Source organism: Rhincodon typus, chromosome 10, assembly GCF_021869965.1.
Source record: "Rhincodon typus isolate 14 chromosome 10, sRhiTyp1.1, whole genome shotgun sequence".
NCBI classification, from domain to species: Eukaryota; Metazoa; Chordata; class Chondrichthyes; order Orectolobiformes; family Rhincodontidae; genus Rhincodon; species Rhincodon typus.
The window spans coordinates 4,076,546-4,094,146 of NC_063341.1; positions in this window are offsets into that span (position 1 = coordinate 4,076,546).

Consider the following 17,601-nt stretch of genomic DNA (forward strand, 5'->3'; position numbering starts at 1 on the left):
TGCTGTGTTCATCCAGCTCTACACCTTGTTATCTCAGATTCTCCAGCATCTGCAGTTCCTGCTATCTCTGAACACAAAGTCCCAGACTGGAATTGAATCGTTCCCTGTTTACCCAGTGAGTTACATTCAATGACCTTCATTTACACTGCGTACAGAAGGTGACAATCTCAGACATCGATGCCTGAGGCCGTTATATACACAACCTTCCTGCATCGAGCTTCTCTCAGAACTGCTTAGGTCACATATATATATATTCCAGCCACTCTCAATCAGGGCTGGTTTTCATGCCCATTAGACTCTATTAAACCCTAACATTATCCCTACAATCTCAGTTCCCAATATTGTGTACAGAGAGTATGTTATAATTGGTTGGTTGTAGAGAATTTGAGTATTGCTGAAAAAAGAAATACTTTCTGTCAAACTTTTCACCTTCTACTCGTCTGGTCAATTTATAAGAAATACCAAAGTAGGAAGAAAATATATATTCTGTATGAGAAGAGAGTGCTGGGTAGTTGACGAGTCGACTCTGATTGGTCAAGGTATACCCTTAGACAATGCACAGTTAGACGATGAGTGACAATTAACTGCTACACCTTGTTTAAATTTTAAATCGGACCGGTTGATCAAGGTTATTCCCTGAGAAGTGAACAGGAGAATTGCTGGCACCTGTTCTTTTGCATTAAAATGGCTTTGATGTGGGCACATGTTCTTTCTGTCTGCACAAACAGGGCCATGGGTAGCTTCTAGAATGTGCAAGTCTGCTACACTGTGTACCCAACTGATAATCCTAAAGTGGTTCAGCTGAGTACTCAAGAACTGTTTGTAGATTTGAGTGCAGTGGAGGATGTGTGGTACCCAGCCATACATTGCTAGAAATGGTTTGGAAGGGCATGGTCATGATCATCTGTGAATGAGGGTAGGGGAATGAGAGGTGTACTCTTGTCTGAAGGAGACAGAGTAGTTCAGACAACATTGGACCACAGTTATAGGGCCATACAGCACGGAAACAGACCCTTCAGTCCAACCAATCCAAGCTAACCATAATCCCAAACTAAACTAGTGCCACCTGCCTGCTCCTGGCCCATGGCCCTTCAAACATTTCTTATTCACATACTTATCCAAAAGTCTTTTAAATGTTGTAACTGTACCTACATCCACCACTTCTCTGGATGTTCATTCCACACACGAACCACTCGGTGTAAAAGAAAAGTTGCCTCTCTCGTTTTTTTTTTAATTTTTCTCCTTCCGCCTTAAAAATACGTCTCCTAGTCTTGAAATGTCCCATCCCAGGGAAAAGACACCTGCCATTCACCTTATCTAAATCCCTCATGATTTTATAAACCTCTATAAGGTCACCTCTCAACCATGCACACTCCAGTGAAAAAAGTCTCAGCCTCTCCAGCTTCTCCTTATAACTCAAACCCTCCATTCCCAGCAACATCCTGGTAAATCTCTTCTGAACCCCCTCCAGAATAATAATATCCTTCCTGTAACAGGGAACCAGAACTGGCCACAATTCTTCAGAAGAGGCCTTACCAACGTCCTGTAGAACTCCAGTTGTTCGATCTGATGGAGGATTTTCCTTTGGTGTACCTCTCCTGAAAGCCCATCTGATGTCCTGGTGCCAAGGGAGCCAGTGTCTCAGCACAGTTCCCAAGTAGGGTGGTCCACTTCATCTGCTGACCTTGCTGAATGGTTGGCACCTTCTGGTAGTGTGATGTGCAATTTCAAGTTGCTCATTTCTTATCGTGTTCAGCACAACAGGATGATCACTGAAGAACGATGAACCATCCACAAAGGGTAGGTATGGTCGTAGCTCATGTTATTGCTGTTCGATTTGCATGCAGTTTGGTAGTGAGACTGGGCATCCATCTGGGCAAAACATACGGGCCTGCAATTACAGTGATTTGTTGAGCCGATTTCACTTCTCGAAAAGTTATTATCGAAGCAAAGAGGAGCTGCTCACTGTGAAGACGGCATCCGCCTGGGATTGAAGTGACAAATCAGGATTCGTAACCCCGGTGGATCCCAGCTCTGGGTGATGTGTCTGCTGTGCTGTGAGTTTTGGTCTCGATACGTATAGTTACTTTGCAAGTCACAAGGTATCCTGTACTGTAGGACCCGTGTGGGAAACTTGGCAACTTCCTCAGGGATCTGAAATGGTGATCCTGCCCTCGATGGTGGTCGCTTTGAAAATGTAGCCCCCAGAAAATTGGTTATCATCCACTTTCTTGATCATCTGCCAGTGAGTGAAACGCAGAGTAGACCAGGTTGCAGTTGAATAGAAACGACCCCAAGGCCAGAGGAAGCTGTACCCACTGTGGCAATAGTTGAACAGATTGCAATGATAATGGGTCAGAATGTTTGGAGAGAGAAGCTCCCAACAATCTCCTGGCTTACCCCGTCTTGCTCAGTGGACTCTTACCTCTGAAAAGTTCTGTAATAGAACTGAGGCTGTCAATAAATTTACTGACTTGGATATCCATGCATACAAAAGACTGGACGATTCAAACACTGTTAGGTTATGGATAGCCTTTATTTGTTGGGGGTTAATGGGTATTTCTGTCTCACTCTACCTAATCCACTCGACTCAATGTGTCAAAATTCGCATTTGTTGTTCCACACGAGATCCTCCTGGGTCTGTTATTGTTTCCCTCTCTGGTCGCTCCATGGATACAGATAACAGATTTTCCCTCAAGAACTGCTGATGTAGTACTTTGAAATATCTGGGGCTATCAATAGACCGAATGGGAGAAGGTTGAAGCAATAGTGACTTAACGGGGTAATGAATGTAATGAGGAGCCTGGACTCCTGGTCCTGTGAGATTCACCAGGAGCCAGTATTGGCATGAAGCTTCATTTTAAAAAAAAGCATCCCGTTCTTGATGGAGAGCACCTGCCTTTGAACAATTTGACTTTGGCCAACAAAGTGCATGGGTGCTCATTGACTCTGAGGGAAATCTGACTGTTGGAGTTTTGGAATGGTGACCAAACCAGAGGGCCAGGATTGAAGACAGGTCAAATAACTCTGCCCAGCAATGGGTGTGGCACCTTTCCAGAGGTGAACAGACAAAGCTCCTTTGTCAAAGGTCCATCCCGGAGGAACGGAATACCGCACTCGTCTGGAAACTTATTCAAACACTGAGAAAGAGTCAGGAATTGCTGCCGGGAAGAGACTTCATCGGGCCATCCACAAACCTGGCACACGCACTGTAACTGTTACGTGCTGACTGACCCAGGAGACAGATTCACTTCTCTCAGGACACGGGGGGTGGATGTGGGTGGCACGGTGGCTCAGTGGCCAGCACTGTTGCCTCACATGCACCAGGGTCCTGGGTTTGATTCCACCCTCGGATGACTGTCTGTGTGGAGAAGCAGAAATAGGTGGGAAGGCAAGTGGCAAGGATCAGTGCAAAAGATAAGGCTGAAGTGATCTTCAGGCCAGAAGTGCTAAGTGGTAGATCCACCTCGGCCTCCTCCAGTGGTCCCCAGTTTCGTGGATACCAGTCTTCAGCTGATTTTGTTCACTCTATGAGATATCAAGAAACATTTGGAGGCTTTGGATACCACAATAGGCTATGGGCCCTGATAACATTCTGGCAATAGTACTGAATACTTGTGCTTCAGAACTTGCCGCTCCTCTAGCTGAGCTCTGACAGTACGGTTACAACTCTTGTATCTACCTGACAATGTAATGTGACTGTTACTTGCCACTTGTCAGCCCAAACCTGGATCTTGCTGCATTTGAACACGGACTGCTTCAGTATCTGAGGAGTCACGAATGGTGCTGAATATTGTGCAATCATCTGCGAGCATCCCCATTTCTGACCTTATGATGGAGGGAAGGTCATTGATGAAGCAGCTGGAGATGGTTGGGTCTAGGACACTACCCTGAGGAACTCCTGCAGAGATGTCCTGGAGCTGAGATGACTGACCTCCAACAACCACGACCATCTTCCTATGTGTCAGGTATGACTCCAACCACCGGAGAGTTTGCCCCCTGATACCCATTGATTCCAGTTTTGCCAGGGCTCCTTGATGCCACACTCGGTCGAATGCAGCCTTGATATCAAGGGCTGTTACTCTCACCTCCCCTCTGGAATGCAGCTCTTTTGTCCACCTTTAGACTAATGGCTATAATGAGCACATGAAATAATCCATAGGCCCTGCACCAACGCATCAGCAGGGACACTTCCTACTACCTGCTTTCCTGTCTTGCCAAATGTGGAACTCAGCTCTGTGAATGGTATAAAATCATGGGCGAACCCTGCACACAGTGAGGGAACCTCATCTGCACCATTCAGCTGATGGTGGAGAAGCTTTTTCTTGCTTGAGAGCTGCGCTTTTATACCATGATAGTGGACTGCTCTCTGAACCTTGGCAATCTCATACACACTGAACCTGTCTGTATCCCTTTGCAGAGACAACACAGTGTGGTTCTGGAGGAACACAGCAGCTCAGGCAGCATCAGAGGAGCAGGAAAGCTGATGTTCAGTTCGGGACCCTTCTTCAGAAATTTCCTGCTCCTCTGATGCTGCCTGGCCTGCTGTGCTCCTCCAGCTTCACCCTGTGTTATCTCTGTCTCCAGTATCGGCAGTTCTTACTATCTCTGAGTGAGCTATGTCTCCTTATGTCACCATTTTCCTTGGATTCTCAGATGACCACAAAGAGCCTGAAGAATGGGTTCAACGCCATCCAGTTTTGTTTCACAGCTTTAATTCTGATTATTTCTCACACCAACCTTCTCAGTTTCTTTGGCACCACGATATTAACATTTAGCTCCATCTTCGGATGGAAAAACAAACTACATAAGAGTGCAGTTACATGTACTTACTAAGCTAAGTATTGGAAATAGTCACAGTGTTTGATTCCAAATGCATGTGCTGGGTCTTGTACACACTTAAACAAGCAGCTGATCTGTGGCCCAGTGTTTAGCGCTGCTACCTCACAACCCCCAGGATCTGGGTTTGATTCTGGCTTCAGGCATCTGTCTTTGTGGAGTGTGTGCATTTTCCCTATGTCTGCATGGATTTCTCCCCATAGTCTAAAGATGTGCGGCTTAGGTGGATTAACCATTGGGAAATGCAGGGTTACAGGGATTGAGGGATGCTAGACAGAGGGCTGCTATGGCCTGCTTCTACACTGTATGCATTCTGTGAGTAGGCCATTCAGCCCCCATGGTCTGTACCTGATTTACCATTTCCTGCTTTAATTTTCTACAATACATGTGTGCCTTTCCCCCAGGCCTTGTTTCTGAGGATTAGGCCTCATTGGGCAGGTTTCACACTGATGGCTGAAGCGCTGTTACTGCCTCCTGCAGGCCAGAAAACTGGGAGACTCTCCCTCTCTTGCTGTCAGGGCTCTTGGAAGGGATTTACTGATTGATAATCTACCTGCTTGGGCCACCTCACACGGGCAAAAAGAGACTCTTGTCGGCATTTCGAACAGGGATATTCTGTTCCAGAGACGGGCCACTACCCACTGCATGGCAAGATCCCACCTTCATACAGCTGCCTCATTAAAACCTATCGATCTCCGTTTTCGAATTTTAAATTGAACACCCGGCCTCAGCAGGGACAGATTTCCAGATTTCCACTCCCCTCAGTGGGAAGAAGTGCTTTCCGATCGCACCCTTGAAATAATCACCAGAATAGTCCTGAGGCAAATTGGCTTAAATAAAGAGGAAATGTGACACAGAGCTCAATCAGAATACCGCTCCCCGCCTCCCCCGGTAAGTATAAAAGATTAAGTGTGAGGCATTTAAGTTGTAGAAGGTTTTGGTAAGGTCAGGAGAGAGATACTATTTGCTCTGGTTGGACAAGCCCAGAACAAGAGGAAAAACCTTACACTTAGACTGATTTCATTCACTAATGTCCTACAGGGAAGGAAATCTACTATCCTTACTCAAATCCGTGGATGAATAAACAACCATCCAGCATTCCTGATTCCCCACACTGTGACAATTTCCTATCCGTTTCATTCCATTGCATTTCAACTTGCTTACAGGCCTGTTATGTAGCACATTATCTTGTTATCACAAGACTTATCCAATTAAAAGTAGGGCCCTGGGTAGTATTGTAGAGCAGACAGACCTAAGGGTCCAGGTACTTAATTCTTTGAAGTTTGCATCACATATAGACAGGGTGGTCAAGAAGGCATTTAGCACACTTACCTTCATTGCTCAGACCTTTGAGTATTGGAGTTGGGACCTTACGTTGAGGTTGTACAGGACGTTGAAGAGATGTCTTCTGTAAAACTGTGTCCAGTTCTGGTTGACCAGTTATAGGAAGGATATTATTAAGCTTGAGAAGGTTCAGAAGAGATTTTCCAGGATGTTGCCGGGACTGGAGGGTTTGAGTTCTAAAGAGAGGCTGGATAGGCTGGGACATTTTATCACTGGAAAGTAGGAGGTTGAGAGGCGACCCTCATAGAGGTTTATTAAATCATGAGGGGTATAGATAAGGTGAAAGGTCGGTGTCTTTTCCCTAGGGTGGGGGATTTCAAGACTATGGGGCATATTTTTAAGGTGAGAAGAGAAAGATTTGAAAAAGACACAAGGAGCAACTTATTCGCACAGTGAGTAATTCATGTGTGGAATAAACTTCCAGAGGAAGTGATAGATGCAGGTACGGTTATAACTTTAAAAGGCATTTAGATAAGTACATGAATAAGAAATGTTTGGAGGGGTTATGGGTCAAATGCAGGCAGGTGGGACCAGTTTAGTTTGGGATTATGGTCGGCATGGACTGGTTGGACCGAGGGGTCTGTTTCCGTGCTGTTTGACTCTGTGACTCAAATATCAAATGCCTATTGGAAAACACACATCAATTTCATTTCTCTCATTGGCCCTCTCTGTTACCTCATTGATGAATTAAATCAAGATCCTTAAACATGATTTACCTTATAGAAATCCATGGTGGTGTTGCCTAATTAATCCACATTTGACCAAGTAACTTTATTCCAGTCTATAGGTGCAGAAGCCTATGCCATTGCTGAGGATAGACTGACTGGTGTGCCATTGCTGGACTTATTCTCTGTTTCGAGTGTGCTCAACACAAGGACCTTGTTCAAGTGCAGCTTAAGATGTCTGCCTACAGATTGTGTGTGCCTCATGGTAAACGCCACATGACTACACTGGACCAGGACCGATATTTGATTAAATTTAAATCCAAACTTTCCCCTTTTGATTCAAGTGCATTTACCCAAGTTCCCAACTGTATACACTACTGTTCTCATGCCGTAGCAGTTTGTAATTTCCATCAGCCTCACTGTCCTTAAATCATATTGATCTATTAATGGCACACGTGTGTGTAGTCATTGGCTGTTCATCTGAGTGATATTGTTTCACTGGGTAGTGTCATTCCTGTGTCACTTGTTGTTGCTATGATAGCTGTGGTTGTTCTATTTATGTTGTTGGTAAACAATGGACCTCTGGGTCTGCTGGTTGATATGTAGTAAGGTGCTTTCACCTCTTTCATGATCAACCACCTCCAGTTCAGGAACAGCATCCGCAGTTGGGTATATGTGCCTGCAGTTACAATGCTATATCAGCCAATTCACTTCCACTGCATTCATTTCCAGATACACAACTGCTCTGCATAAGTCCCAAAATAACACTTGGGTTAGCTTTTGTTCAGAGAGATTTTGACTAGAATATATTTGAAACATTCTTGTCCCAACAGCGATAAAAGTGCAGCAGCCTGTATGGTTTGCTGAACAAATCTGGAGCTATTGCCTAATTCTGCCATTGTTCTCGGAAGTATTTTCAGTTTTGCCTCACAATCCCCAGCGATTTGACCGGGGGCGGTTAGGGGAAAAGCTGCAGCTGTTTTCTCTTAAGCAATCTTTGTTCTTTTTTTTTTCCCTCTATGGCATCTCACAACTCTGGAGCTGTGCATTTTATTTTTGTTTCAGCTCTTGGCTCACAGCTCAGTGTCTCTTCTGAGACCATGTTCTGACTGTGCAACATGGTAGTGTGTTCAACACGAGGTCTTTATTGAAGCAAAGCTTCAGATGTCTGGCTATAGGCTGTGGTAGAGGTTACCTGACTGTGGCAGACTAGGGCAGGCATATATGATGTGTGTCATTGGCATTTCTCCAGCTTGCTGAGTTTGTTATTCATTACAAACTCTGTACTGGCTGTGGTCCTCAATTTCATGACTCAGCTTTGACCAGGAGAGCTTATCTCATGCCTTCATCAGGCTTGATTCAATTCAGGGCATCATAGAGTTGTACAGGACGGAAACAGATCCTTCGGTCTAACTTCCCCATGCCAACCAGATATCCAAAATTAATCTAGTCCCATTTCCCAGCATTTGGCTCATATCCCTCCAAACCCTTCTTATTCATGTCCCCATCCAGATGCCTTTTAAATGTTGTAATTGTACCAGCCTCTACCACTTCCATACATGCACCACCCTCTGCGTGAAAACGTTGGGCCCCTGAGGTCCCTTCTAAACCTTTCCCCTCTCACCTTAAACCTATGCCCTCTAGTTTTGGACTCCCCTACCCTGGGAAAAAGACCTCGGCTATTCACCCTATCCAGGCCCCTCATGATTTTATAAACATCCATAAGGTCACCCCTCAGCCTCCGACACTCCAGGGAAAACAGCCGAAGCCTATTCCAATAGCTCCTCTTCGTTAATTTTTAACTACCTGGTATCCCAACCTCTTTCGCTGTGACAATGGCAGTATCTTCATTTTGACAGATGCAAAGCTGCAGTAAATGCAAGCTCTCTCTCAAACTGATTTTAGTGCGAGGTGCTATGAGGCTAGTCTCACACTCATTCCGACACACGGATTTCTCTCAGTTCAGTGAGCACCAGAGTCCAATTTACAAAAACAACTTGCGACTCGTTTAATCAAATTGCCTTGGTGGTGAGATTGCCTTCTGCTGCTCGACAATGCCATTGGGAAGCTGCTTCAAACCAAATCATCTCTACGCCTTGTGAAAGGCCCAGGTCCTTTTTGCTCAGCTTTCACAGGCTGAATTTCTCAGGTGCCCATTGACATCAGGCATGGCGGCTGGAGTGACGCATGGCTCAAGGTAGGATCGGCACAGAATAAAGTCAACCAGACCCTAGTGCCTACGTGTCCCCTGGGAAAGGTCACTGAAATCTTATCATTCTCCTGCTTCAAAGGTAAACCACTTGCTCCCATTGCCAGCTGTGGGCAGGGTGGCAATATTCCTGCTTGGGGTCAGGAGATTGCAGGATCAAGTCCCATTGAATTTTTTTTCCGCAAATTTTATTCATTCAGAGGATGAGGCATCACCGTCTGGGCCAGCATTTATTGCCCAGAAGGCAGTTAACAGTCAGCCGCATTGCTGTGGGTCTGGAGTCACATGTAGGCCAGACCAGGTAAGGACAGCAGTTCCCTTCCACAAAGGAAGTTAGTGAACCAGGTGGGTTTTTCCCCCATCAATTGACGATAGATTCATGGTCATCATTGGACTCGTAATTCCATCTGCTGTGGTGGGATCTAACCTGGATCGCCAGAACATGAGCAGGGGGCTCCAGATGAACAGTCCAGCGACCATACCACTAGGCCATTGCCTCTGTGTAAAGGAGAGGAGTCTGCACATTGCTCCCAGTGTGGCAGTGTTACAAATAGCTGTCCTATTAAACTGCGGGCCTGTCCGCTCCCTTCCCCCAGTACAAAATTTTCTTTGAAATGATAAGTCACAGTTCTCCCTGGTGTTCTGGCTGCTATTTATCCCTCAATCAACATTGCTACAAGCAGAGATTTGATCGGTATCACACGGGTGGATCTTGCAGTGCAGAAATTGGCTGCAGCCCTCCCTACATTAGAGCAATGACGAAGCTTCATTAACAGGCCTTAAAATACTCAGGGCGCCTCCCTAAGGTCATGGAAGTTGTGACATCAGTCTTCCTTTCCTCAATTCAGAGGAACTATATTTGGGTGGAGGTGTTAAACCATCAGCCTATTTGTCCTCACAGACGGAGATAAATTAAGGCAAATGGAATTTTGTCCTTCATTACTAGAGGGATTGAGTTTAAAAACAGGGAGGTTATGTCACAGCTGTACAGGGTGCTGGTGAGGCCACACCTGGAGCACTGTGTAGAGATTTGGTCTCCTTACTTGAGAAAGAATGTACTGGCACTGGAAAGGATACAGAGGATGTTCGCTAGATTGATTCCAGACTTGAGAATGTTGGCTTCTGAGGAGAGATGGAGTACACCGGGACTATACTCATTGAAATTTAGAAGAATGAGGGGGTTCTTATAGAAACACATGAAATTATGAAGGGAATGGATAAGGTAGAAGCAGGGAAGAGGCAGGTGAAACTAGAACTAGGAGGAATGGCCTCAAAATAGGGAGGAGCAGGTTTAAGACTGAGTTGAGGAGGAACCTCCTCACCCAAAGGATTGTGAATCTGTGGAATTCCCTGCCCAGTGAAGCAGTTGAGGCTACCTCATTGAATGTTTTTAAGGCAAAGATAGATTTTTGAACAGTGAAGAAATTAAGGGTTATGGTGAGCGGGCAGGTAAGTGGAGCTGAGTCCATGAAAAGATCAGCCATGATCTTATTGAATGACAGAAGGGGCTCGAGGGGCCAGATGGCTGACATCTGCTCCTATTTCTTCCGTTCTTGTGTTCTTAAAGACATAAAAGGTCCATTGGAAGGCCAGTAGGGGAATTTTTCTGTGGTGTCCTGGACGGTATTTATCCCTCAACCAACAACAACAACGCAATTGAACTGTTTCATTGGAGTTTGTGGGGCTTTGGTAAGTGCAAATTAACAAGTGTATTTTCCAAAATTACAACCACATTTTCATTAGCTTTGGAGCAATTTGGGGCTCACTGTGGGGAATTTTGAAGGGGGGAATATTCGAGGGCTATTGGTTTTGTGACTGACCCAGGGATCACGAGGCCTCGACTAAGAGCTTAGAGATTGATTTCGCATTGCACTGAGGCACTTAGATAATTTAAATTCGGTTCATTGGATAAACCTGGAGTTAAAAGGTAGATTGGCATAAAGATTCTTCTGGTTCGTGATTGCGGGGAAATAAACAATCTCTCTTATTCAGACAGGCCAAAGTACAGTTCCATATCCAGGGATAAATGGGTGACTTACCCATGGCCCAGCAAGGCTTGAGAAGGTGGGAAATATGACAATGAGCGTTGATCTTGCCGACATCCTATGAATAAATCTTAAGGAAGGATATAGGGCTGCGGATGAAGAACAGGAGCATAAGTCTCATTGAATTGCTCTTTCAAAGGACTGACATGGGGAAGATGGGCTGAATGGCTTCCATTAAGATCTCATGGCGGAAGCGGCGCTGCATAAATACGACTTCTACTTTGACCGGGACAGCGGCTCGAATGCTGGGAGTTTCCGTTTGAAAAGAGGATTTTTTTTGTGTGTTTAAGCTGGGGTTAAATGACGACCCTTTCACTTTGCAGCATGTGTGGTACATTGCAGATCTGTGTAGGTCGAAGCGAAGGGTAGTTAAATTCCCTACACCCACCCCGAGTACTGGAGGCTCGCAAGGCAGCATTATGGTAATGTCACAACTGCCAGGTTTAATAACGAGACTCATTAATCACAGCTTGACTGGGCTGGCAGTGCAACTCCTGTTTGGGTCCGAGTGAAACTCATTAGTTGTATTGTTTCAGCCGTGATTAATTGAAGGATAATTCCAGGAAAGCGTTGATCTGGTGCCTTCACGGGGCATGTGGCATCATGACTTTCTTCGGGATAGTTGGTACTCAGGCAGCACCTCCTGCAAAACAGCTAATTGATAGTGGCATGTGCGCCAGCTGTACATTTGTGGTAAGGGAAGCTGAGGGCAGGCGAAACAAAAAAAAACTGAGTTCGGGATGACAACATTATTGCAATGATGAGCACAGCCAACGCATTGCAATAGACTGATGCCTCAATTTAATTCTTTGCAAATGAAGTGTAATAATTCCCTTCCCATTCGCTCCCACCACGTTCGATCAAACCCCCTCCCATTTGCTCTAACTCTACTGCATTCCAAAGGATTAAACCCCTTCCCATTCACTCCCACTATATAAAATCACAATGCACCAAACCTTTTCCCATTCGAATCCACTGTATAGAATCCCATTAGACCAAAACCAAGAGCAGCACGGTGGCTCACAGCACCAGGGACCTGGGTTCGATTCTAGTTTCAGGCAGCTGTCTGTGTGGAGTTTGCACATTCTCCTCGTGTCTGCGTGGGTTTCCTCTGGTTTCCTCCCACAGTCCAAAGATGTGCAGGTTAGGTGGCCGCACTAAACTGCCAACACTGTCCAGGGATGTGTAGACAAGGTGGATAGGCAGGGTTGGGTCTGTGTGGGATGCTCTTTGAAAGGTTGCTGTAGACTCATTGGGCTAAATAGCTTGCTTCCACTCTGTAAGGATCCTATGATAAACCTCTTCCCATTCAGAAAACATTGAAACATAGAAGATAGGAGCAGGAGGAGGCCATTCGGCCCTTCGAGCCTGCTCCGCCATTAATAATAATCATGGCTGATTGTCCAACTCAATAGCCTAACCCTGCTTTCTCCCCATAACCTTTGATCCCATTCGCCCAGGTGCTATATCTAGTCACCTCTTGAATACATTCAATGTTTTGGCATCAACTGCTTCCTGTGGTAATGAATTCCACAGGTTCACCACTCTTTGGGTGAAGAAATATCTCCTCATCTCCGTCCTAAATTGTCTACCCCGAATCTTCAGACTGTGATCCCTGGTTCTGGACACACCCATCATTGGGAACATTCTCCCTGCATCTACCCTGTCCAGTCCTGTTAGACCTTTATAAGTCTGTATGAGATCCCTCCCTCATTCGTCTGAACTCCAGCGAAAACAATCCCAACCTAGTCAATCTCTCCTCATATGTCAGACCCACCATCCCCGGTATCAGCCTGGTAAACCTTCGCTGCACTCCCTCAACAGCAAGAGCATCCTTCCTCAGAAAAGGAGACCAGAACTGCACACAATATTCCAGATGTGGTCTCACCAAGGCCCTGTATAACTGCAACAACACATCCCTGCCCCTGCACTCGAAACCTCTCGCAATGAAGGCCAACACACCATTTTCCTTCTTTACCACCTGCTGCATCTGCATGCTTACCTTCAGCGACTGGTGCACAAGGATACCCAGGTCCTGCTGCACACTCCCCTCTCCCAACTTACAACCATTCAGGTAGTAATCTGCCTTCTTGTTTTTGCTTCCAAAGCAAATAACCTCACATTTATCCAAATTATACTGCATCTGCCATTGATTTGCCCACTCAGCCAACCTGTCGAGATCATGCTGAAGGATCTCTGCATCCTCGTCACAGTTCATTGTGTTTTTCCAGAATTCTAATGGGCATAATATCAGGTCCCAATATATCAATCCTCGTCCCATTCACTCCCACTGTGTAGGATGCCAAGCTCCAAAAGCACGGTTCATTTTCCCCCACAAGGCTCTATTGAAATGAAACAAGTAATTTCTCATTGACTCCTGCTGTGAAAAATCCCACTGGACCAATAAGATCCTTCATTCACCCCTCAATCTCAATGGACAAAGTGTTTCTCATTTATTCCCACCGTTTATAATCCCAGTGGACCAAATTCTTGGAATTCCTAGAGTGCAGAAGGAGGTCATTCAACCAATCAATGCTGCACCGACTGTCTGAAGTGTATCCCACTCCATCCCATTCTTCCCATGGCCAATCCACCTAGCCTGCACATCTTTGGACTGTGGGAGGAAACCCACGCAGACGCGGGGAGAATGTGCAAACTCCACACAGACAGTCGCCCCAGGGTGGAATCAAACCCAGGTCCGTGGCGCTGTGAGGCAGCAGCGCTAACCGCTCAGCCACCGTGCCGCCCCAATCGTACAGCTTTATCCCTGATGTACAGATAGACACCAGCCCTTTCCATCCGCTCCCAGCAATCTGAATCCCAATGGAACAAACTCCTTGCCACTCACTAACATGGCACTGAGGTGACGGTTGGTTACATTTGTTGACTGGTCAGTGACGCCAACAGTGGGGAGTTCAATCCCCAACACTTGATGAAGTTACCCCTTACCTGAGGCATGGTGACCCTCAGGTTAAACCACCAGCAGCCATCTCTAACGAGAGAGCAGCCCCATGTTCTAGTAAGACTATGGCGGCTTTACTTTAACTGTATTGAGGCTGAATGGGTCAAAGCCATATCCAGTCGCTAATATTGAATAAAATTCTAATGCCCCAAGTCCCTCCTCATTCACTCTAAGTGTGCAGAGCTGACATGATGATTTTCCTTATGGAAATCCGCTCCAACTCTCTGCTATATCTAAACTGCCTAACTGCTTATCTAACATTCAACGCTGGGTGAGCAATAATCTCCTCCACATCAATGTCGGTGAGATTGAAGCCGTTGACTTTGGTGCTGATGCGGTTTTGCCCTGGCATTCAGTTTCGCCCTATCTCCATGGCAACTGTCTCAGCGGGAACGAGGCCGCTCACTGTCTCAGTGATGTTGCTGACCCTGTGATGAGCCTCCAGCCGCATATCCACCTAAATGATATTGCCTGCCTCTATTCCTGTCAGAGTTCTTCAGTTGTTGAAGCCTTTATTCATGCTTCTGTTACCTCTGTTACTCAGAGACTCTGACGTAGTTTTGCCTGGCCTCCCACAGCCTACCTTCATGTACTTGACCCCAGCATACCGATATCTTAACATGTACCAGGTCCCAATCCCCTACTGTGCCGGCTCTTCCTTATCCTCCCGCTTAAACACTATTTCAAAATTCTCTTCTTGTTTTCAAATCCCTCCATTGCTTTGCCACTCCCTACCTCTGTAATCTCATGTAACCCAGATTCCTCTAAAATGTGTGCCCCTCCGATTCTGGCCTCTTAGAATCATGGAATCCTTGCAGTGAGGGAGCAGGCCATTCGGCCCATTGAGTCCACACTGACCCTCCGAAGAGCATCCCACCCAGACCCAGACCCCCTACCCTATCCCTGCAACCCCGCACTTCCCATGGCTAATCCTCCTAGCCTGCACCTCCCTGAATATTACGAGACAATTTTGCATGTCCATTCTCCCAAGCTGCACATTGAGTCATTGAGGTTTATGGCATGGAAACAGGCCCATTGGCCCAACCTGTCCATGCCACCCAGTTTTCACAATGAAACTGGTCCCATTTGCCTCCGTGCCAATGCCTTGAGCATCCTCAATTTTAATTGCTCCACTCTTGGTGGCCATATCTCCAGCTGCTGAGAACCTAACCTCTCGAAAGCCCTCCGCACCCCTCTTAGCCTCACTTTCCCCCTTTTAAGATACCCCCTTGAAACCTACCTCTTTGAACCAAACGTGGCCGTTCACCTGAGCTTTGTCTTATGAGGCCCAATGTCATATCCTCTTTATATTATGTCTGGGAAGTGGTTTGAGACATTATGTTACATCAACAGCATTTCATAAACACGAGTAATTGGTGATAGATCAAAATCCATTCTCTTTCTAATACAATCATTCACCATTCACGTCCGCTGTTTGAGTTTCATCTTTTCTTCATTCATTCATGGGATGAGGGTCATCGCTGGCTAGGCAGCATTTATTGCCCATCCCTAATTGCCCAAAGGGCAGTTAAGAGTCAACCACATTGCCATGGGTCTGGAGTGACATGTAGGCCAGGCCAGGTAAGTATGGTAGTTTCCTTCCCTGAAGGACATTAGTGAACCAGATGGGTTTTTCCCAACAATCAATACTTAAGTTAACTCTTAATTCCAGATTTTTACTTAATTCATATTCCACCATCTGCCATGGTGGGATTCAAACCCAGGTTTCCAGAACATTACCTGGGTCTCTGGATTAACAGTCCAGTGTTTGTAACAGTAGGCCGTTGCCTCCCCTGCCCTTCAGTAGAATTCCAAACCTCTTTCCAGAGTTATAGAGATCAACACCCACTCTCCATCATGTGCCTAATTCAGATGGACTAAACCTGCCCCATTCATGTCCACATTGCAGTATTCCATTGAGCTCAAACCCCATTGCTCTCCATCCCTTGCTCGAAGCCTTTGATGCCAGTGAAATCTGGTTCCACTGGGATTGCAGCCAATTGGTCAGGCATGTCAAACGTCCTCCCACCTCCTCAAACATGTAGCTGCCCCTACGGTAGCCACATTTAGTCTACCTAACTCCGGACTCCCCCGTCCACAGCCCCTAGGCGAGGAATTCTTTACAAATGAGGTGACCCACCTTCATTCCAAGCCAGTTTCCTATTCCAAACTGTGGTGGTTGATATAAAGAAATGAGTCTGGCAATGTCAGCTCAGACTAAACCACAGGATTTAGCCAGGAATCTCCCTGTCGTTCTGCTATCAGATCCTTCGCGCGGTTGCTTTTCGAAAAAATACATATTTAATGTGTCATCCAATCTTTAAAGCAGTTCTGGATACTGCACAGTGCATTGCAGCATTAAACAGAGCCAGGCTTGAGCAAATTCTGCATCATGCCCAACAAGCAGACTATCACACACATATCAAACCAGCACTTAAATCATTGTGTTCACATTGCAATTGCCTTAGATCTGGCAGAAGAGGACAGATCACGTTCCAATCTGCTACAAAAGGATTAAGTACAGATGGCAAATACTGAGAGATTGTGCAATCAGAGAGATTTTAATCAATCCCTTACATTTGAGCTCTTGTATCTGATTATATTGACTATCCAAACTCATTCTCAGGTGTTTGACACTTTTAGACAGAAACCACCCAAACCTCTCAATTAGATTCTGGTCTGTAATTCACTCCCAGGTATCAGTTATTCCATATATTAACCCTCTGAGCCCCTCAATTAGATTCCAGTCTGTAACTCACTCCCAGGTATCTGTTACTCTATAAATAAATCACCCTGAACGCCTCAATTAGATTCTGGTCTGTAATTCACTCCCCAAGTATCTGTTATTCTATATATTAAACTTCCGAGCCCCTCGATTAGATTCCAGTCTGTAATTCACTCCCGGGTATTTGTTCCTCTATATATAAATCACCTTGAACCCCTTGTTTAGATTCTGGTTTGTAACTCACTCCCAAGTAGCTGTTATTCTATATACTCATTAGATACATATTCCACTGTGAATCCCTAGATTGGATTCCAGCATGTAACTCACTCCATGGTATCTATTATTCTTTATATACATTGGATATAGATTCCACTGTGAAGCTCTGGCTTAGAATTCAGCCTGTAACTCACTCCCAAATGAATGGATTCCTGAGGACTATGTTCTTTTGCTGCCTTTCATGCTGTCCTCATTCAGGACTCTGTCTAAGGGGCTGATGCCATTGAGGGGTCTGTTCGAACCCATGTCACTGGTTTGCTGCAGAGGAATCAGCGTACCCTGCTCTTGTCACTTTCCAACTAAAGCCCGTTATTAAGGAATCCCGGGCGCGCTCTGAGCCACAGCACCCCATAACATTCAGATGTCGATGACCCAGTTAATGGGATCTGACTCTGCAGGGCTTGTTGGAGGGGACCTTAATGCTGGCCGACAGCTGTGTTTATCCGAGACAACAAGGTGCAGGGCTGGATGAACACAGCAGGCCAAGCAGCATCATAGGAGCAGAGAAGCCTCTCTGCTCCTATGATGCTGCTTGG